This window comes from Microcebus murinus, chromosome 7, assembly GCF_040939455.1.
Source record: "Microcebus murinus isolate Inina chromosome 7, M.murinus_Inina_mat1.0, whole genome shotgun sequence".
NCBI classification, from domain to species: domain Eukaryota; kingdom Metazoa; phylum Chordata; class Mammalia; order Primates; family Cheirogaleidae; genus Microcebus; species Microcebus murinus.
In genome coordinates, this window is record NC_134110.1 from 405,709 (window position 1) to 427,250 (window position 21,542).

A 21,542-nucleotide genomic window follows, 5' to 3' on the forward strand; every position below is an offset into this window, starting at 1 on the left:
CCGGGAGGCGCGCGGGCCGGGCGAGCTGGGGGCTGCGGGGGGAGCGGGGAGCGGGGCGGAGAGCTGGGGGCTGCGGGGGGAGCGGGGCGCGGGGAGCGGGGAGCGGGGCGGAGAGCTGGGGGTTGCGGGGGGAGCGGGGCGCGGGGCGCGGGGAGCGGGGCGGAGAGCTGGGGGCTGGGTGGGGAGCTGGGAGCCGGGGACTGCGCGGGGAGCGGGGAGCGGGGAGAGGGGCACGGGGAGAGGAGAGCTAGGGGCTGCGCGGGGCGCGGGAGCGGGCGCGGGGCGTGGGGAGCGGGGCTGCGCGGGGCGCGGGGAGCGGGGAGCTCACGCCAACGCTGCTGCAGAGGCCGGCCGGGCCGCCTGGCAGCGTCTGCCCCGCACTCGCGTGGGAGGGGCGCCCGCGCACCTGGGGCGGGGTGGTGGGGACAGGGCGCAGTCCGCAGTCCTTTCCGTGCACCTGCAGACACACGCGCGCACAAACACACGGATACACGCACATGGGGACACACACAGGGACACACAGACATACACACAGGGACACACACAAACACACACGGACACACACAGACACGCACAGAGACACACACGTGGACACACTCGAGGATACACACACAGACACACAGACACACACATAGACACACACATGGACACAGACACACAGACACACACGGACACACACAGACATACATGGACACACACATGGGGACACAGACACACAGACACACATGGGGACACACATGGAGACACACACGGGGAGACACAGACACACATATGGACACACAGACACACACAGGGACACACACACAGGGACACACACGGGGACACACGCACACACACACACCCCTTGGTCTGGCTTGCTGGGGAAGGGGCTGGGGGTGGGGCGCCCGGGCGGGTTGGGGGGAGCCCTGGGAGGCCCCACCGGGGAGGAATGAGCTCCTCCGGACGTGGACCGGCCTCCAAGGCCTCGGTCCTCCCTCTCCGGCCTCACCCCAGCGGGCGGGGACTCTAGGGCATCCTCCAGGCTGATTTTTCTTCACAAGTGATGGAAAGTAGGGGCAGGGCTGAGCCGCCAGGATCGGCCCTGTTTCCCCCAGGGCGACCCGGTTGCCTCCCGCCCGCTCCCCGAGTGGAAGCACCTTCCGGGGCCGAGGTCCTCTCTGGGCCCTGCCCACCCACACTGTTCGTGCTCGCCCGCCCGTTACGGAGCCAGGGAAAACCTCAGGGACGGGCCACTGCTCTAAGTGTTCTAGATCAAATTAAGCCATCTCATCTTCACGCAACCCAATGCATCGTACAGATGGGGGAAACTGAGGCACGGGGGAGTTGAGTGACTTGCTCAGGGTCACCCAGCCAGGAAGTGACAGGTTGGAGTTGCACCGGGCAGCCCATCCCGGAGGTTTATGGGGAGCTGGGTGGGGGCCCCCGGGTGCAGGTGTGGGGCTGGCTTTCATCCTCGGGGGGGGCGGGATGGTCACGGGATGGTCTCCCACGCCTGGGTCCACGTGGAGGCCACGTGGCAGACAGACCCATGGTGCAGTGGCACTGCCTGGGGACGTTTAGCGGGAACCCAGGAAGGAGCATCAGGGGGCCGCGTGCTTCCGCGGGTCATTCTAATGCGCAGCCACGCCGGGGAGCCACGGATTCGTGGCAGAACTGACGTTATAGCCACGTGCGCGTGAGTCACCTGGGGTCTGGTGGAAGCGCAGAGTCTCGTCCGGGGACCTGCAACAGGGCCTGAGAATCTGCTTTCTAACCGCCCTCGATAAGCTGCGTGTCTGCAGACCACACTTTAGAAGACCCAGGGCACTCGTGAAGTGGGAAGGGGTGGGATTCATTCATTCGCTCACTCATTCATTCATTCACCCACATTTCATTTCGTTCCTCCAGTGTCTACTTGGCCCCTGGTCTGCGCCAGGTGTGGGCCGGGTTTGGGGGCACAGTGACGAAAAAAAAAGCACAGCTCGTACTTGCTGGGGCACAGACCAGCCCAGGGCTCCCTTCCAGAACGGTCTGGGCCCTAGTGTAGCAGGAGAGTCTCCATTTCCCCCCGGGGTCTGGGGAAGAGATTCTGATCAGGGGTGTCGATCAGCCAAAGAACTCAGCCCTGGTGGGTCAGAACCCTGGTCCACTTTGTAAGCACCTGGAGGGGTTCTGAAGACCGCTGCGCTCCGGCTGCAGCCCGGGCTCGTTAAGTCGGGATCTCTGAGCGTGGGAACCGGGCGTCCGTGCTTGTAAAAGCTCCCCAGGTCGTGCCAGTGCTCGGCCAGGGTTGAGAACCACGGCCCTACAGCTTGGGTGGAGATAATCCCTTCTGGACCCACTCTCGGCCCCGTCCTGGCTCGGGAGCCTGAGCGAGCCCTGGAGCTGGTCTTGGGGCTGCGGGAGCTCCAGGCAGGCCTTGCTGGACAGCTCGAAGCCTCGTGCCGGGGAGAGGAGGGGCAGCAGCCCTGGCACTCGGGCTACGCTTATCTGCGCTGCGGGCACGCTGGTTTCCTTCCCGTCTCCACACACGGAAACCCGGGTGGAGCCGAGGCCGGCCCCTCTGCGGCCATTCCCCTCGGTTCCACTCGGAGCTCAGGGCCCTTGGAAGCCGCTTAACCACTTTGGTACCAGCGTCGGCTGTAGTCGACAGCCACAGACGAACGCGCACAGCCCGGCGTTGACTGTAGTTGACAGCCACAGACGAACGCGCACAGCCCAGCGTCGACTGTAGTCGACAGCCACAGACGAACGCGCACAGCCTGGCGTCGACTGTAGTCGACAGCCACAGATGAACAAGCACAGCCCGGCGTTGAGTGTAGTCGACAGCCACAGACGAACGCGCACAGCCCAGCATTAACTGTAGTCGACAGCCACAGACGAACGCGCACAGCCTGGCGTCGACTGTAGTCGACAGCCACAGATGAACAAGCACAGCCTGGCGTTGAGTGTAGTCGACAGCCACAGACGAACGCGCACAGCCCAGCATTAACTGTAGTCGACAGCCACAGACGAACTCACACAGCCCGGCATTGACTATAGTCGACAGCCACAGATGAATTCACACAGCCCGGCGTCGACTGTAGTCGACAGCCACAGACGAACGCACAGCGACTGTAACCGACAGCCATGATATGACTTTTCTAGTTTTTCATTTATCAAAATAAAATTGCAAACATTTAAAAATAACGTCATGAAAACATACATGCATATGTTACCTGTTTTGATTCACATTGCAAGTCAAGCTGCCTGTAAAGTAGAACAAGCTCTCAGTGCTTCCAAGCTTTCCTCGTCACACGAGAGCAAGACGGACGCGTCGTCAACGCACAGCACAGACCGCCGTGCGGACTGCGAGTGCCGGCTGCGGGCGAGGTGTCTCGGCCGGTTGGCGCCGGACCGAAGTGGTTAAAGGGGTAGCTGGCTAGGCAGACATTGTTTGCCAGGCTGGCCCGGCTTGGGCTGGGTGCGGGGCCCAGGGAGGGGTGGGCATGCCTCGCCGTGGCTGCAAGAGGCGGGCACGCCCACTTCTGCGTGCGCTGTCCGGCAAGCCTGCGGCCACCTCGAGCAGGGGTGCAGCGGGTGTGCGCAGGAATGTCACCAGTGCGTCTGGGCTTGCTCGCCTCGTGTCGCCCTCTGAACCAGGACTTCTGAACCGGGTTCACAGAGATCCGCAGGGTGGAGACGCCGTGCCCAGAGTCTAGCAGAGGAGCCGGGATGGCGGGTTCCGAGGAGCTGGCTCAGGGGGTGCCCACCTCCCAGCCCTCCCGGCTGAGGTCTCTGTAGGGCAGGAGGAGCCAAGAGGGAGAGTCAGGACGCCTCCACGTCCCCTGGGCCTGCTGGCGAGAGGCAGGGACATCCCCGGTTCCAGTCCTGCCGAGTCTCCCTGAGGGTCTTCTGCCGGACTCTGGACGGGGCTTGGTGGCAGCATTAGGCCGAGGTGGGTGTCCGTGGGTGTCATGGGCTTTCGGTCCCTGCCTGTGAGGACTTCCAGTGCGTGTGAGACACGTGTGTCCTTTGCTGTGTGCGTGGAGTTTCTGAGTGGTACGGCGTGTGCGCGTGCGGGCGTGTGCAGGTGGAGCATTCAGAGAACCTGTTTACTTTTCCTTGTATATGTCTTACACATTTCTTTGTTTTTGTTTTGAGGCAGAGTCTCACTCTATCTCCCGGGCTAGAGTGCCGTGGCATCAGCTTTGCTCACAGCAACCTCAAACTCCTGGGCTCAAGCGATCCTCCTGCCTCAGCCTCCCGAGTAGCTGGGACTACAGGCATGCGCCACCATGCCCGGCTAATTTTTTTTTTTTTTTCTATTTTTGGTACAGACAGGGTCTCACTCTTGCTCAGGCTGGTCTTGAACTCCTGATCTACCTACCTCGGCCTCCCAGAGTGCTGGGATTACAGGCGTGAGCCACCACGCCCGGTTTTGTCTTACACATTTTTTATCTAATTTGTTTCTGGATATCTTATGTTTTGTGGTTACCATTGGAAATATGGGGTTTTTTTTGCCTATTTTTAAAAAACTGGCAATTCTTGGTATGTAAGAAAATTATTACTATCTATGTATTTATTTTTTTAAGCCACTACTGTCTTGAGACACTCATTTCTAAAAGTTTAGTTCCTCTGTTGGACTTGACAGCTAGACAACTGGAACACATCAATACATTTCTGAGGATTTAGGCAATTCTTGTATTTATTAGACAAATCTCACTTAGTCATGGAGGATTTTTACCTTATTATCAGTGTATTTAGTTTTTCTATCTCTTCTTGAATAAATCTTGGTAAGTTATGATTTCCAAGATAATTTATTTACATTTCTCAATTTATTACATAGGTCTACCAAATATTTTCTTACGATTCTTATAATTTTCTCCATGTGTGTTAATTCCCCCTCTTTAGGTGCTGATTTTGTGGTTTTATATTATCTGTCTTTTCTTAAAAGAGTTTTAATTATGTTATTAAGCCTTTCAATTTATTTGTCAATTCTATTTTTTTCCTAGTTCATTATTTATACACCTATGTTTACTAAGTTCTTTCTCCGCCTTTCTTTAGACTTGTTTTGTTGTTTTTCCTCAACTTCTTAAATGCTTAATTAGTTTATTCTCACTCTTTCTTGTTGAGTGACAACAGGGTTTAAGACTATGCCCTTTCCTTATAAGCGCGGAATTTTTCCAGATCGGATAGAATCGCTATGTACATTTCTGATTTCCACATGTAGAAAATCGTCTGAAGTTAAGTTATTTTTTTTTAGGCAGAGAGTTAATCGAATTTGAACCGAATACTTTCCGAACGTCCGAGTAGATTATTTCGCTCGCTTTCGCTTATTAATGATTCCACTGCACTGTGCCCAGAAAACCTGGTCTGCGTTGTTCCCACGCCTTAACATCTGCTGCTGTTTTCTTCGGGGTGTCCCGTGTGAGGTCAGTTCCGTGACTGCCCAGAGGGCCCTGGGAGAGGAGACGCCCACGCTCTGTCCACAGAGCGCTGAGGTTGGCACGGAGCTAGCGGCTGGGTTTAATAAGCCCCGTCACTCAGGAGCAAACCCGGATCTCTGCAGCTGTGCACGGAGGCTGCAGAGGTTTGGGTGGCTGTGAGCTCCAGGGCCGGGGAAAGCAACGTTCTTCTCCTCTGACTCGGTCCAGCGTCCCTGTGGCTCTGGGGCCTACCAAGGTCGAGAGATGAGCAGCAGACCAAGGAGGGGCCTCTGCCACGTGCCCCAAGCTCCAATTCCACCGGCGGCAAATCCCCCTGGCCCCCGTTCACCGCCTCTGCGTTTATGCCATGCACGGCCCTCCCAGGAACTGTGTGGTTAGGCCTCCCTGCTGACCCAGGATGGAGGTCAAAAGATTCATGGGTGGGTGAGCCAGGCACGTGGCAGACTGTAAGTAAAGGAAAACACGTCCAGACCGGGCACGGTGGCTCACTCCTGTCATCCCGGCACTCTGGGAGGCTGAGGCGGGCGGATCGCTCAAGGTCAGGAGCTCGAGACCAGCCTGAGCAAGAGTGAGACCCCGTCTCTATTATAAATAGAAAGAAATTAATTGGCCAACTAAAAATATATAGAAAAAATGAGCCGGGCGCGGTGGCGCATGCCTGTAGTCCCAGCTACTCGGGAGGCTGAGGCAGGAGGATTGCTTGAGCCCAGGAGTCTGAGGTTGCTGTGAGCGAGGCTGACGCCACGGCACTCACTCTAGCCTGGGCGACAGAGTGAGACTCTGTCTCAAAAAAATAAAGGAAAAAAGAAAACACATCCTGTCCTCGATGAGCACAGCAGATGGAGTGCAGCGCAATCTCGTGGCCGCCGCCGTGTACGGAGCTTGGCTGCGAAGCTTCCGTTCGTCCCTCCGGACTTGCTCTCCCTCCTGTCCACCCTGCTCAGGTCCCGAGAGGGCTGCCGTCCGTGCCTGGTCTCACCTGCATCCAGCCCTCCAGTTGGGTGGGGGCCGGGAGAACCGTTTTCCTGGAGGGAGAGACGAGAGTGAGGCTGGCATTGCGTCTCTCCCGCCGGGGCCTCCCCATGCAGCTCTGTCCCTGGGCTCCCGTGACTGTCCCCGCTTTTGCACTCTAGGACCGGGGTGGCCCTTACTGCAGGGCAGGGCACCGGCCTCTGGGGTCTCCTGCTGCAAGCTCAGACCTTTGCGGGTGGTTGCTTAGTACCTGCTTCCCTCGCACCGTCCGGTCTTCCTGTTCCCGCTGTCTCCTGGGGGCCCTGGCTCTCTCAGCACTGGCAGGGGACTTGGGGACAATCCCCTCTGAGCTGCTCATCTGTCACTGGGAAAGTGACACCCTCAAGGTCACACAGAAAGTTTATTGCCAACTGGAACTAGAACTCAGGGGTCTTAGCCTGCCATCCTTGCCTCTGCTAATCAAATTGTGCTACACGCGGAGGGCTGGGGTCCACTTATAAACAGAATGACGTGAAAGATGAGCCCAAGCTTCCCACCTCCCCCAGTGGGGTCAGAGCCCAGCCGACCGACCTTTCGAGTCCTTCTAGGGGGTGGGAGGGGAGCTCAGCACCTGTGCCCTCCTGCTGAGGTACCGTGTCTCCCCGAAAAAGAGACAGGGTCTTATGTTTAGTTTTCCTCGAGAAGACACCCTAGGGCTTGTTTTCAGGGGATGTGTTATTTTTTTTTAAGTACGGTACAACCATCTATATTGATTCAAACACAGTGAAGTCGTCTTCTTCTGGAACATCATCCTCACTCTCCAGACCCCGAATCCCGTCCTGAATTTCTTGCGACTCTATTTCCTTTAGAATCATTGGCCCCGATCTCTCCTGTGGAGCCACAGAGCTCTCACGGGCGGATGGGAAGGGCTGCTCGTGTTCTTTCCCGCTCCGCGACGACATGCACGGGTTGTGCAGACGCGCTGCGCAGCCACGCCCGTCACTAGGGCTGATTTTCGGGGTGGGCTTCTATTGCGCACATGCTCAGTAATCCTGCTAGGGCTTATTTTATGGGGAGGTCTTATTTTTGGGGAAACGCGGTAGTTCATAATGAAAAGGTATATTTAGCTTATAATTCTGGTGGCTGGAAAGCCTGAGGGACTGGGACCGGATCTGCAGGCTCCTGGCAGGGGCTCGCGTGCTGTGTCGTCGCACGGTAGAGGGTCAAAGGGCACATGGACACCTGTGGGGGGGACACCATGGAGGGCCCCTCACTTTATAACAACTTGTTCTTGCAGGAACTAATCCAGGGGTGGGGAACCTGCAGAGACCACAGGTGGCCTTCTGGGTCCTTAAGTGAGGCCTTTTGCCTGAATCCAAGTTTTACAGAACAGACCCTTTTATGTGTATTATTAATACATTTTTGTTCATTTTTAATATTTTTGTTTTATTTAAAAAATGGATGAATTTAAAATGCCAAAGAATAAAGTAAGTTCCAATGCAAATAATCCTCCCAGACTGACGGGCGCAGTTAGAACTTTAGTCAGTCACGAGGGCTGAACTGACTGCTGCTACGCTCACGATTTAGTTCCAACCTCCCCCGCCTGGCTGGCACCACTACGGCCCGGGGCTGGCCGGGGAGAGCTCCTGGGGGTCGGGCACGTCAGTCTGGCACCGGCTTTTGACCGCGGTGCACTGTGTTTCTGTTTGACGTGGAATCCGTGAGTAGCTGCACAGATCGCCAGTATTTTTCAGTTCTGTCTGCTCAGCAGCCCTTCGTGTCAAAGAAGACCCAGAGAACGCTGAAGGCAGAAAACAGGCTTTTTAGTGAGGGTTGGGGATTGCAGCATGCTCCTGTTTCTGCTGAAGGTGAGGTGGTTTGCTTGCTTTGCGATGCTGCAATCTCAACGTCGAAGAACCTCGGCGCTCCCCAGCGTCCCAGCACTCCCGAGGACCACAGGTGTCTCAACTCGGAGGGAGGGGCGGGAAAGGGTGCATTGCAGAGGTTGACGGACCACAGGGATGGCGACCCTGTCCAGGGGCTAAAAGGACCAGCTGCAGAGACCCCAGCTGACAAGGGACTCACATCTAGAAATGGCAAAAGATACAGGCAGAAAATGGGCAGAACGTGCCGGTTCACGTTTCCTCACGGTAGACGTGAACTGAAATGCGCCCACAACCCTCCGCTTCCGACCCCAGCTCGCCGTGGCCTCAGACACTTTTGGCCGTTGTGTTGGTGTGTTCTCTCGAGTTGTAAGCATGCGGATGGTGCTTCCTGGCGAGCAGAGTCCACGATCACCATGACAACCACGACGACCACGATGACCATGATTACCACGATGACCATGGTTACCACGATTACCACGATGACCATGGTTACCACGATGACCATGATTACCACGATGACCATGGTTACCACGATGACCATGGTTACCACGATGACCATGGTTACCAAGATGACCATGGTTACCACAATGACCACGGTTACCACAGTTACCACATGACCACGGTTGCCACGATGACCACGGTTACCACGACGACCACGGTTACCATGACGACCACTGTTACCACGACGACCATGATGCCCACAGTTATCATGATGACCACAGTTACCAAGACTACCACGCCTCCAGACACTGCGACCCTCTGCCTGCTCTTCTCTGTGCCTGGGGCTGCAGGTTTTCTTTCCCACATGCTCCACCTCCTGGTTGCTCTCTGGGCCGACTGTATACACTTTCCTGAGGCCCCTTCACGGCTCCCCGGGGACGGATTCTGGCTTTCCGAGTCCCACGTCTTTCTCTTTCCTGCCCTGCACTTGCCACTGAAAGGAGGGGTGTGTGTCGGAGACAGAGCATTGGGGTCTTTGGGTGTCTGAGGACGCTGTGGGTCCCCTCTCCTCTGGACGGATGGTTCTGCTCGGCTCGGGCTCTCAGGCTGACAGGGACTTTCTTGGAGGTGTCGCCGTTTCTGTCGACCCGCGGCTGGGATCGCGGAAGCCGGTCCGGCTACTCCTCCTCCTGTGCACGCCGTGTGCTCTGCTCTCAGGAAGCCTGCGGGGCCTTCTGCTGCTGCCGGTGATTTGAAGTTTCTCGGGATGTGCAGTGTCCGGGCTTCTGAGACTCGGAAAACCTTTCTCTCAAACGAGCGTGTGGGTCTGGCATCCCAAAAGTCTGTTCTGTAACTCAAAAGCCGAGAATCGGCCCTTTTGTTTTCTGCTTTTCTTCCCTGCACGCTCATTCCCTGGGCTCGCTCCTTCCGTGGACTGACGGGGCGGATGGCGGGAGACGCCTGGGAGCACCAGGGGCAAAGCAGGTCTCAGGGTCTGCGTGGTCCCTGGTCTCAGGGCTGCGTCACACACCACGTATGTTGCCCGGGGGAGGCCCAGGGGCGAGATCCTGAACTTGGAAACCCACAGACACTTAGCTAAGCCCCGGGGGAGTAACCATGGCAGCACGAAAGCCGTGGGCATTCTTGCCCCAGTGCCTTTGCTCGAGCCGTGCCCTGGCTGGAGGAATGCTATTTGGCTGCCAGCAGCAGAGCATCCACTCTAGCGGCCTAGTGAGGGTTTGCTTTCTCACGTAAGCAAGTCTGGAAGTGGGTGGTCCAGGGTGGTCATGAGAGAGACCCAGCCTCTCTCCGTCTTTTTGCTATGACTTCATCTACACGTTGCTTTCACCTTCAGGGCCACAGGATGGCTGCTGGCACTCTGGTCATCACACGCAAGTTCCGGGCAAGAAGAAAAACAGGAAGAGGCAAAAGGGCATTCCCCGGCTGTCCGATTTCTTTTGAAAAGGAGCCTTTCTGGAAGTCATTCCAGCAATCTCCACTTACCGTGTTTCCCCGAAAATAAGACCCACCCGAAAAATAAGCCCTAGCAGGATGTCTAAGCATGTGCGCCATAGAAGCCCCACCCCGAAAATCAGCCCTGGTGACGGGCGTGGCTGCGCAGCGTCTGCACAACCCGTGCGTGTCGTCGCGGAGCGGGAAAGAACACGAGCAGCCCTTCTCATCCGCCCCGTCCTGACAGCTGCTGTCCCAGAGGTGACCGGAAAGGTGCGGGCAGCCCCACCAGCAAGGCCGGCTCTCCCTGTCGGGTCCCGGCCGTCCTGTGTGTGCTGCAAGCTGAGGCTTTGAGGGGAAGATAACACATCCCCTGAGAATAAGCCCCAGGGTGTCTTCTCGAGGGAAAATAAATATAAGACCCTGTCTTATCTTTGGGGAAACACGGTACGTCTCCTTGGCCACTGTGCAAGGGAGGCTGGAAACACACTCTCCTAGCCGGAGACTCGGCTGCCCAAGGTGAAGGGTTTCCGCTGGGGAGGAAGAGGAAGGAATGAACGCTGGGGAGGGGCTGGCGGCCTCCGTGGTCAGGTTCTGGCCTGTGAAACTGCTCTGCAGCCTCTGAGACCTCGTTCCTTCCGGAAAGCACAGCGAGAGTGGCACCTCCATTTCCCTGATGACCCCAGCCGCCAGCCCCCTAAAGCACCGAGACCCCTCTCCTGTTCACGGGATTTCCATTTCTGCCTGAAAGGTGTCCAGCTCCCCATCCTGGTGCACCCCCGCCTTCCAGCCTCGGGGCCCCACCATGGAAACTTGCTCCTGAATTCCCGCCTGGATTTCCACCGCCCTGGCCAGAGGCAGCGCCTCCCCCTCCCTGAGTTCTGGGGTGGGCTGGGGATTAGGGTGGCCGCCTGTTCCTGCTTGCCCAAGGCCGGGGTTCACGGGGCACAGGACTTTGACTTTAACCACTTGGGTCCGGTGCTCACCGGCCGCGACACCTCGCCCACAGCCGGCACTCACAGTCCACACGGTATAGTCTGCGCTGCGCATTGACGACGCGTCCGTCTTGCTCTTGTGTGGCGAGGAAAGCTTGGAAGCCCTGAGAGCTTGTTTTACTTTACAGGCAGCTTTGCTTGTGATGCACATCAGAACAGGTAACATACACATGTATGTTCTCGTGACGTTATTTTTAAATGTTCACAATTTTATTTTGATAGATGAAAAATTAGAAAAGTCACGTCACAGCTGTCGGCTAAAGTCACTGTGGGCGTTCATCTGTGGCTGTCGGCTACAGTTGACACGGGGCTGTGCATGTTCATCTGTGGCTGTTGACTACAGTCCATGCTGGGCTATGCGTGTTCATCTGTGGCTGTCGGCTACAGTTGACACGGGGCTGTGCACGTTCATCTGTGGCTGTTGACTACAGTCCATGCTGGGCTGTGCACGTTCATCTGTGGCTGTCAGCTACAGTCAACACTGGGCTGTGCACGTTCATCTGTGGCTGTCGGCTACAGTTCACACTGGGCTGTGCACATTCATCTGTGGCTGTCAGCTACAGTCAACACTGGGCTGTGTGTGTTCATCTGTGGCTGTCGGCTACAGTCTACGCTGGGCTGTGCGTGTTCATCTGTGGCTGTCGGCTACAGTCGACGCTGGGCTGTGTGCGTTCATCTGTGGCTGTCGGCTACAGTCAACACTGGGCTGTGCACGTTCATCTGTGGCTGTCGGCTACAGTTCACGCTGGGCTGTGCACATTCATCTGTGGCTGTCAGCTACAGTCAACACTGGGCTGTGCATGTTCATCTGTGGCTGTCGGCTACAGTTGACGTTGGGCTGTGCGCATTCATATGTGGCTGTCGGCTACGGTCGACACTGGGCTGTGTGTGTTCGTCTGTGGCTGTCGACTATAGTCGACGCTGGTACAGAAGTGGTTAAAACCAGCCATGTTTGCTGGGACTGAGGGGTTCCCAGGATGTAGGACTTCCGGTGCTAACACTGGGCCGGCTGGATGGGCGGGTCACCCCCCATGGGGGACAGAACACTGGGCTTGGCAGACGAGGACAGGAAGGAGGTGGCTGGTTCGGCACGATGGACCCTGCAGTCTTGGGCCTTTCGTCTGACCGTCAGCATCCAGATGCATCCAGATTTGTGAAACGGGGCTGGAGTCAGCTTTGCGAGGGCATTCGGAGGCTGACGGGGTGGGGGGGCGTGTGGAAGCTCCTTGCAAAGGTGACAATCAGTAAATGGTGACGTGTCACTGCCTCGGAGCTGCTCCCCGTGGCCCCTGCTGTGCTCTGATGGGCGTCACGGTCGTTTCCCCGCCCGGGCTGGGAAACACGCGCCCAGACGTGAGGAGCCCGGCCGCCCCTTGTGCAGCAGGTGAGACCTTGCGTCCCAGCAGCCCGAGTGAGAGCCACGGCAGGGTCTTATTTTTGTGAATGAGATCGGCCCCCAGCCACGAGGCTGAGTCCCTGACCCGAGCGCCGCCCTCACAGTGGGCGGGGACGGCTTGTGCACCCCAGAGACTCCGCAGAGCTCGTGCTCCTCGCCCCCCGCGGCCGCTGCTGGGCCTCCCGCTCAGGGCCGGGTGGTTCTCTGCTCAGAAGGGCGGCTGCGCACCCCCCACCCCCCAGGCCTAGCTGCGCGCCCTCACCCCCCAGGCCTAGCTGCGCGCCCCCACCCCCCAGGCCTAGCTGCAGCGCCTCCACCCCCCAGGCCTAGCTGCTCGCCCCCCCACCCCCCAGGCCTAGCTGCGCGCCCCCCCACCCCCCAGGCCTAGCTCCGCGCCCCCACCCCCCAGGCCTAGCTGCACGCCTCCACCCCCCAGGCCTAGCTGCGTGCCCCCCACCCCCCAGGCCTAGCTGCGCACCCCCACCCCCCATGCCGAGCTGCGCGCCCCCACCCCCCATGCCGAGCTGCGCGCCCCCCATGCCGAGCTGCGCACCTCCCCTTCCCCCCCACACACACCAAGCCGAGCTCACAGGGTCTTAGGGCTTGAGTTTCGGTCCTGGGCACCAAAGGGCCTCCCCACAGCACGTCCTACGTCCTTGGTGCATGTGTGTGTCCCTGTCCGTGGTGGCTGGGACTGGCCTGGGCGGCGGGTGACAGCTGACCTGTGCACCTGTCCCAGCTTCCTGCTCGGTGGCTTCAGGTTGGTGGCTTGACACCGGCCACAGTGGAATCCCCGCTCTGGGGACAGGCTGTCGGCCTCCCTGCCCGCCACCACGCATGCCGCGTGTAAGTGCATGTGCCGGCTTGTCACCAGCGAGCTCCGAGTTACCGGTGACACCCGAGGAAATGTCCGGAATAACTCCCGCAGGCCAGCAGGCTCCGGCGCCCGGGTTTACACGGGGCTCTCACCTGCGAAGCCCCATCGCAGCTCCGTGTCTCTCTGGGGAGGCTGGAAAACCGCTGTTTCCTCCGGCCACCGTCCCAGCGCCCCTCGAGGAGGACACGTCGATGTCCCCGTGCCCCGGATGGGCGCGTTGAGGCGCAGGAAGATCACGGAAATCAACTGTAGGTGAGTGTGGCTTTCGAGAATAGACACGAGGGGAGGTCACGAAGTTGCAGAAAGAGGCTCACTCATTCGTACGCTCATTCGACAGGGTCCTATGAGCCTGCGTGTGCCAGCCCCCGGCCGGCTGGTGGCCGACAGGAAGATTAGGAACGGGCGTGAAGGGGATGCCCACCCCCAGCAGCCGGAATCTGGCCGGAGAAGCAGGCACTTGAGCACAGGCGGTCCACAAACGGGCGGCGGCAGCCGCAGGTGGGACGGGCCTGGGTGGGGGAGCAGCCCCCCGTGCTGGAAGGCTGTAAGGGGGGTTCCACGGTGTCGCCCGGCAGAGCTGCCCCCCCAGTGACCCCAAAAATCTCAGCAAGGGTCATGGGGGGCTCCCTGCCTCTCCGTCCGGTTCTGACATCTCACCCAAAGCAAGACTTGGCCCAGCCTTTGGGCCCTGAGTGACTGGCCGGCCCAGGATGGGGGACCTACCTGTGCAGGTGGCGCCATCCCACCCAGGTGTTGCTTGCAGTTCCTGCCCCGGCTGCTGGGAATCCCCCCCCTGACCCCCCAGAAGGACGTGGAAGAAGCATCCGGAATCCCAGTGACGCCCCACAGCAGCAGAGAGACAGTGTCAGCGACTGACGGTCCCGCGAGTGCCATCGCTGTGTTCGCGAGTCATTCCTGAGCCAGAACGCCACGCCCGCGCCGTGGGTGTCCCGTCCAGGGGTGATTCGCACTCAGACCACGGGGAAGAAAATCTCATTCCCGAGAAAACAGGCAAAGTCCCTAATTAAAGTCTCTCCCCGCCCAAGTTAAGACCCCACCAAGTAAACACATCCCTCCCCCCGATCGGACGCATGGGCCCCGTTCACGTTTCATTAATAAAGCCCGATTTATTTTCCCTATTTTTTGCAGATTTAATTCCCCAGCCGTGATATTTATTCCCGCCCACTTCTCTTCTTGAATCACAAAATAAATGTCAATTTCGAGAAGCGAGGTGGTGAATATTCATCTTCCTCCCGAGGATATTGTGGGTGGGAGGCTTTTCTCCCGATTTAGAAGGGAAGAGAGTCGAAATGTAGTTATGAAGTACACACACAGGAAAAAGGAACCGAGACAGTGTTGCCGGAATCTTCTTTCTTATCCTGCTTCCCCAGCTCCTCTTATTATTACTCTCCTCCCCGTGGGAGGCCACGCTTGTGTCTTTAGCGTGCGTTTTTGCGTGTGTGTCTTCTGTGGACTGGCCTCTTGTGGCTGTGAATTCTTAGTCGTCGTTGCTGTATTATGTTATAAATCCGGTGTTTTCCTCCCGTTTTCTTGCTCAGCCCTGCGTCTCCGAGATCCGTCTGTGCTGCTGTCTGAATACCTGGGCTGCTGATCGTGGCTCCGTGGAGAATCCGGATCCTGCCACAGACAGACACCCAGAGGCCCACGGCCCCGGCCACGTGGAGTCACGCCCCACGGAACATTCTGGTTCCTGTTCCCTTGCGGACCCTATGAAACAAGAGCTCACGTTTTAATTCACAAACCACGGTGCCTGTTCATACGCCTTTATCTGGCACAAAATAAACCCAGCAAAACACGCTGATTAATAAAGCAGAATTTAGGGCTCTTAATTTCTCTCTTCATGTTCATGATGAAAATGCTCAAAAGGCTCAATATCTAGTTCGCCGTGTGACTTGGAAAGAGCAGAGAGTCAGTTTAGAAACAAATTATTTCCTAATCAACCGGAACATATTCTGGGAGGAAAAAAAAAATGTCAGAAGATCAGATCTGTTGCACTCATTCAAAACAAACACACGCAGTGGAAAAACCTCCCCAGGTTTGTGCAGTTAGCGTTCGTTTTTCCGGTCGAGCAGTACTGCGGTTTTGGGGTTTTGTAATCCTAGCACTCTGGGAGGCCGAGGCAGGCTGATTGTTCAAGGTCAGGAGTTCGAAACCAGCCAGAGCAAGAGTGAGACCCCCATCTCTACTATGAATAGAAAGAAATTAATTGGCCAACTAAAATATATATATATATGAAAATTAGCCGGGCATGGTGGCGCATGCCTGTAGTCCCAGCTACTCGGGAGGCTGAGGCAGGAGGATTGCTTGAGCCCAGGAGTCTGAGGTTGCTGTGAGCGAGGCTGATGCCACGGGGCTCACTCTAGCCGGGGCAACAAAGCGAGACTCTGTCTCAAAAAAAAAAAAAAAAAAAGGAGAGAAAGAGAGAAGAAAGTCAGCGGTCTACTAAGAAGACCTAAGAACACTGGTGAACGTCTCTCTAACCTCACATGAGAAAGCTTTAGCAAAGCACAGTAGCAAAGGCAAGAAACCCTTAAAGGAAGATCCAGAGATTTCACTGAAACCCCAAACCTTCTCTGTCTATAAATCCATCACGGTCAAAACTTAAAGGTAAAATACAGCTGGGGCAAACATTCATGGCACAGGTGGCAAATCACCGTCATCACTGGCATGTCAACACGCGTCGTGGACTAACGAGAATAGACTGAGTCTCACTCTGTCGCCCGGGCTAGAGTGAGTGCCGTGGCGTCAGCCTCGCTCACAGCAACCTCAGACTCCTGGGCTCAAGCGATCCTCCTGCCTCAGCCTCCCGAGTAGCTGGGACTACAGGCATGCGCCACCATGCCTGGCCAATTTAGTTGTCCAGCTAATAATTTCTTCCTATTTATAGTAGAGACGGGGTCTTGCTCTTGCTCAGGCTGGTTTTGAACTCCTGATCTCGAGCGATCCGCCCATCTCGGACTCCCAGAGTGCTGGGATGACAGGCGTGAGCCACCGCGCCCGGCCTGTTCTAGTCCTTACTGAGGCCCTAAAGCCACCACCGCTGGGTTAGACTCTCACCAGCCTTGTGTCACTGCAGGAAGTCCCTCAATAGCCAACCCGCGGTTTTCCTCGAGGACTCTGCTCACGCCCAGCGCCCTTCCAGGGTGTTGAGTTCGGGGAGTGAGAGAAGCAGACAAACACCCTCCGTCCTGGGCCTCACGTCCTCGTGAAGCCCTACTCTGTGCCGCCAATGTCCCCTCCTGGCTTCTGTCTCTCTTTCCGGGTAACCGGGGCCTAAATTCACCGATGACACATGCTCTGTCCCCCTTGACCCTGAGGCCAGCCGCTCCCCTTCCTGGGAGACTGGTTCCCTCTCTGATCGATTCCAGACTCCTCACACCTTGAGGCCGGAGTCTGGACTCTGCTCCTGGCTGTGCCACCAGCCCGTGACCTTTGACATGTCACCTTGGCCCCCACGAGCCTCCCCTCCCTGTCTGACCTGGGGAACGGCACAGCGAGTGTGTCCTGCTGTCATTGGAGGGACCGGAGGGTTCAGGGGCGTCAGACCCCCAGACGTCCGTGCAGGACACAGGACCACGTGGCGGCTGTCCCTCCCTCCCGCCCGGTCCCCTCTGAGGACGGGGTTGGAGATGGGGGGGTCCCAGGCACTTCCAACTCCCCCCGAGTCTCTGGTTCCGGCTCGGGGCTGCTGGACCTTGCGCCGTGTCTGTGCCTCACCCTCACACCCTGACTCTCATGTGTCCGGTCCGCCCGTCCCTCCCCGGGAAGACAGCGAGAAAACCAAAACTCCACAGAAAGAACGTGGCAGCATCCTGCCCCCGGGCAGCCGCTCCAGAAAATTCCTCACTGAGCAGATTAGAACAACACCAACTTCCGCTGCCATGGCAACTGCTGTCGGTTGTGCAGTCGCTGGCTTTTGGAGCTACTTAAAAATGTGCAAACCGTTTTGTATAAAGTGGCTTCCCATCACCCAGGGTGGTGACTTCTGTTTCCCCCTAAGATGCGTCTTTAAGAAATTTTACCGTTTTTCCTCCTTAGAAGCATTCCATGATTTATTTCTATTTTATCTAAAATAAAAAATTTATTTATTTTATTTTATTTTTTTCTTTTGAGACAGAGTCTCACTCTGTCGCCCAGGTTAGAGTGAGTGCCGTGGCATCAGCCTTGCTCACAGCAACCTCAAACTCCTGGGCTCAAGCGATCCTCCTGCCTCAGCCTCCGGAGTAGCTGGGACTACAGGCATGCGCCACCACGCCTGGCTAATTTTTTCTGTATATATTAGTTGGCCAATTAATTTCTTTCTATTTGTAGTAGAGAAGGGGTCTCGCTCTTGCTCAGGCTGGTTTTGAACTCCTGACTTTGAGCAATCCGCCCGCCTCGGCCTCCCAGAGTGCTAGGATTACAGGCGTGAGCCACCGCGCCCGGCCCTAAAGGGAATCATTTTAAAACAAAGTTTTGCCCATAGCTTCCTCCTGTCTGCGCAAAAGCAGAGACAAAAAATAAGAAACTTGATTCTTCCTGTTGGAAATAAGGAAACAGGCTTCTTCCACTCTGTCCTTAGGGTGTTTGCTTTAGAAAACTTGTAATTATAAATATTTTCTCTGTCTCTTTGAGATGCATGTGAATCTTTTTAAAAGTGAAGTATAACTTTTGCCAGGTTTGCGACCCATAGACGCAGGGTCGTCTTTTTTTGGGACCTGGGAACTCTGATTTACAGCGTAATCTGCAAGGAAGAGCCTGTCCTGCCTCCCAGTCCTGGGGGAGGGTAGGAGCCTCCTGCCGTAGGTAGGAGAAGGTACTGTGTTTCCCTGAAAATAAGCCCTACCCATGAAATAAGCCCTAGCAGGATGTCTAAGCATGTGCGCCATAGAAGCCCCACCCCGAACATAAGCCCTAGTGGTGGGCGTGGCTGCGCAGCGCATCTGTACAACCCGTGCGTGTCGTTGCAGAGCGGGAAGGAACATGAGCAGCCCTTCCCATCCGCCCCGTGAGAGCTCTGTGACTCCACAGGAGAGATCGGGGCCGACGGTTCTAAAGGAAACAGAGTCGCAAGACATTCAGGATGGGATTCGGGGTTTGGAGAGTGAGGGTGATGTTCCAGAAGAAGACGACTTCACTGTATGTGAATAAATGTAGATGGTTGTACCGTACTTAAAAAAAATAACACATCCCCTGACAATAAACCTTAGGGTGTCTTCTTGAGGAAAAATAAATATAAGACCCTATTTTATTTTAGGGGAAACACGGTAGTTTTCCCTCTGGATAAAGCTGATTGGTTGACATGGGTGGTCACTCCGGCTGTCTAGTGAATTTAAGAAGAACTGCATGTGATAAGCTCAGTGTACAGCTTGGTCCTTTTACTTGTGGACTAGATATTGTTTATCTTAAGCACGCGTGTGCACGCAATGGGCCGTGCCCGTGTGCCCACCTGCAAGGGTGGAAGTTCTCTCTGTTTCTACGATCTCTCCATAAACTGCCTAAGCGTGCCACAGTCCGGTTTAATGCTTATTCAGTAACAAAATTGTTTTCCTTCTCGTCCTCTACCCTGGTGGAGAGATTTTCCGGGTTGGGAGAGGATCTTATTTTTTTTTTATTTTTGGATCAAAGGAATATTTATTACATCATTTATGGAACCTACCTCTTCCATAAATAAATCTGCACAGAGTTGGAAAGTAGGACCATGATGTATACACAAGGAAAGAGCATGGTGTTCAGGCTCAGGGATCACTTTCAAGTGCACTAGCAAGGCTGCTGGGATCTCCCTCAGAGTGGAAACAGCAGGACCCCTGCTGTGGGAACTCTCAGAATTTGGGGGTCCAAGGCAGGTGTGGCCTATGACCCAGGTCCACAAGTCCCAGCCTCCTTTGCTGCCTCCAGGGAGGGCAAGCTTCAGATTCTGGTCAAAGAGTTCACACCTGATGGGCATCTCCAGGGGGTAGAATGGATTCTTGCGGGGCAAAGCCCGAGTAGATCTCATAAACCTTTTGGAGAAGGGAGTCTATTCCAGTTTGCCTGGGATCTGCCAGTACCATGAACCCGTTCCCTGCCAGGGTCTGGGAGCAGTGCAGTCAGACCGTGTCTGTCTCTAGCATCTCAGTGCCCGAGCTTCCCTGTTCAGGAGACAGCTGGGAGCCGATGGCAGAGAGCGAGTGGGACAGGGAGGCTAGCATGAGCTTCTCATCAGAGGTGAGGTGGGGTCGGCCGAACCGAATGGACACTGGGTAATTGGCAGGGTTACCCAGACACTCCACAGCACCCCTTTCCCGTCCGATGTGTGGTTGCCGTCCACGTCCATGCCATTGGTGGCCCAGCACTGCATGGCCCACCCGGAGGCCGCCGCGCCGGCCAAAAGCAACCAGCACATGCTCACCGTGTAGCTCGAGCAGAAGATCCAGCGGGTAACCGAGAGTTTTCTCAGCCTCAGCCCGGGGCGAGTAGAAGTGTAGCTGGTAAATCGGGCCGCCAGCTCTGCCCACCACACACACACGCTAAAAACCGGCATTGCTGCAGCCGCGGATGTTGTTTCTCATTGTGTTTCCCGGCTGCATCATCCTCTGGGAGCAGAGTTCACAGAGGCTGTGGTGACGATGGCTTTGCGTGAACGTGCTTGAGGAAGGAGGGCTGGGGGCCTGCAGAGGGACGGACACGGCACCCAGCTCTCCGTGTATTTACTGTCAGGCCGCACCCGCCCGCGCCCGGCCCTCCAAGTCAATCTTGCAATGAGCTGGCAAACCGCGGGCCAGCGGCGGACCCTGCTATTCCGTGGCAGGAGGGAGCTGCCGCATCTGCTACGGACAGAGGAGAAGCAGCAGGCCACTGCTTTTATTAGCTAAGCATTTAGAATTATTATTTTTTTAATTTCAGAATATTATGGGGGTGCAATCGTTAAGGTTACATACATTGCCCTGGTCTCCCCTCCCTCCTCGAGGCAGAGCTTCAAGCGTGTCCATCCCCCAGACCGTGCACATCCCACTCGCTATGTATGTACACACCCGTCCCCTACTCCCGCCCCCTCCTACCTGCCCCACACCCGACAAATGTTTGTTTTTCGTTTTTTCTTAACATTTTGGTTACATGTTATATCTTTGCCTCTCCCTAGCAAGGGTTAGAAGGATGCCCTTCCCCTCCACGATGCTTACCACGTCCCTCAGACGTGGGTCTATCCCCCCCGCCACACCCTGAATCCCTGGTGAACCCCACAACCCTTTGAGCACCATGGTGATGATCAGTCAGTACCAGTTTGATGGCGAGGACACGTGGAGACCATGGTTCTGATCTTGTGTCGCCTCACTTTGGATAATGGGCTTCATCCAATTAAATCGATTTACTATCAATCCAGGATAGTATAAGCGGTGCTCGCTCGCTGTCGTTTCTTAGAGTTGAGTGACATTCCATTGTGAACATATACCAAATTTTAATAATCCACCCGTGGATTGACGGACACTTGGGTTGTTTCCATGTCCTTGCTATAGTGAATTGTGCCGCCATAAACATTCGGGTGCAGATGTCTTTGTAATAATTTAAAATTATTATAAAGACATAGAAGAGAAACAAGGAAGTGGGTCTGTGTGGCCCAGGCCAGCAGAACGCACAGTCAAATCCACTTAGTTCGCCCTTGTCTTGTGCCCGGGATGCTGGGGTCGGGTGGGGGTGTGTGGGGGGAATAGGAACCGGAATCTGCCCTGTTCTCTTCCAACCTACATCTCTAGCGTGGATCAGAATGCTCCGGAAGAGCCCGCAGGGACCGTGGTATGCAAATGCAGACCCACTCCTTTTCAAATAACAGGGCTCTTTCCGACTGAATCCTCTTCCCGTAGGAGGATGGACACATGTTCTCTGCCATCAGCCGCGACTCAGTGTACTTTCGGTGGAGGGCGGTGGGAGTCGGGGCTGGGAGGGAGTAGAACATGATGTCCCTGGTCACAGCGGCCCCAGCGGTGACCCTGACCCCCACGGAGAGACTCCCAGGAAGGTCTCCACCTGCCCCCTGCCGCCATCTTGGTGAGACGGTCAGCCCAGGAACTAAAGACAAAGGTCACTGAAGCAAGCACGGGCATCAAAACCGAGTCTGAGAGGTGGAGGCGGAGAAGCCACAAGAAGGCGGCCAGTGAGAGC

At 56.3% G+C, this 21,542-nt stretch overlaps 1 pseudogene; it reads right to left on the bottom strand.

Annotated features, from left to right (window-relative positions):
• Positions 1 to 19,259: 19,259 nt before the first annotated feature.
• Positions 19,260 to 21,336, bottom strand: LOC105856558 (trafficking protein particle complex subunit 4 pseudogene; annotated as a pseudogene).
• Positions 21,337 to 21,542: the final 206 nt, after the last annotated feature.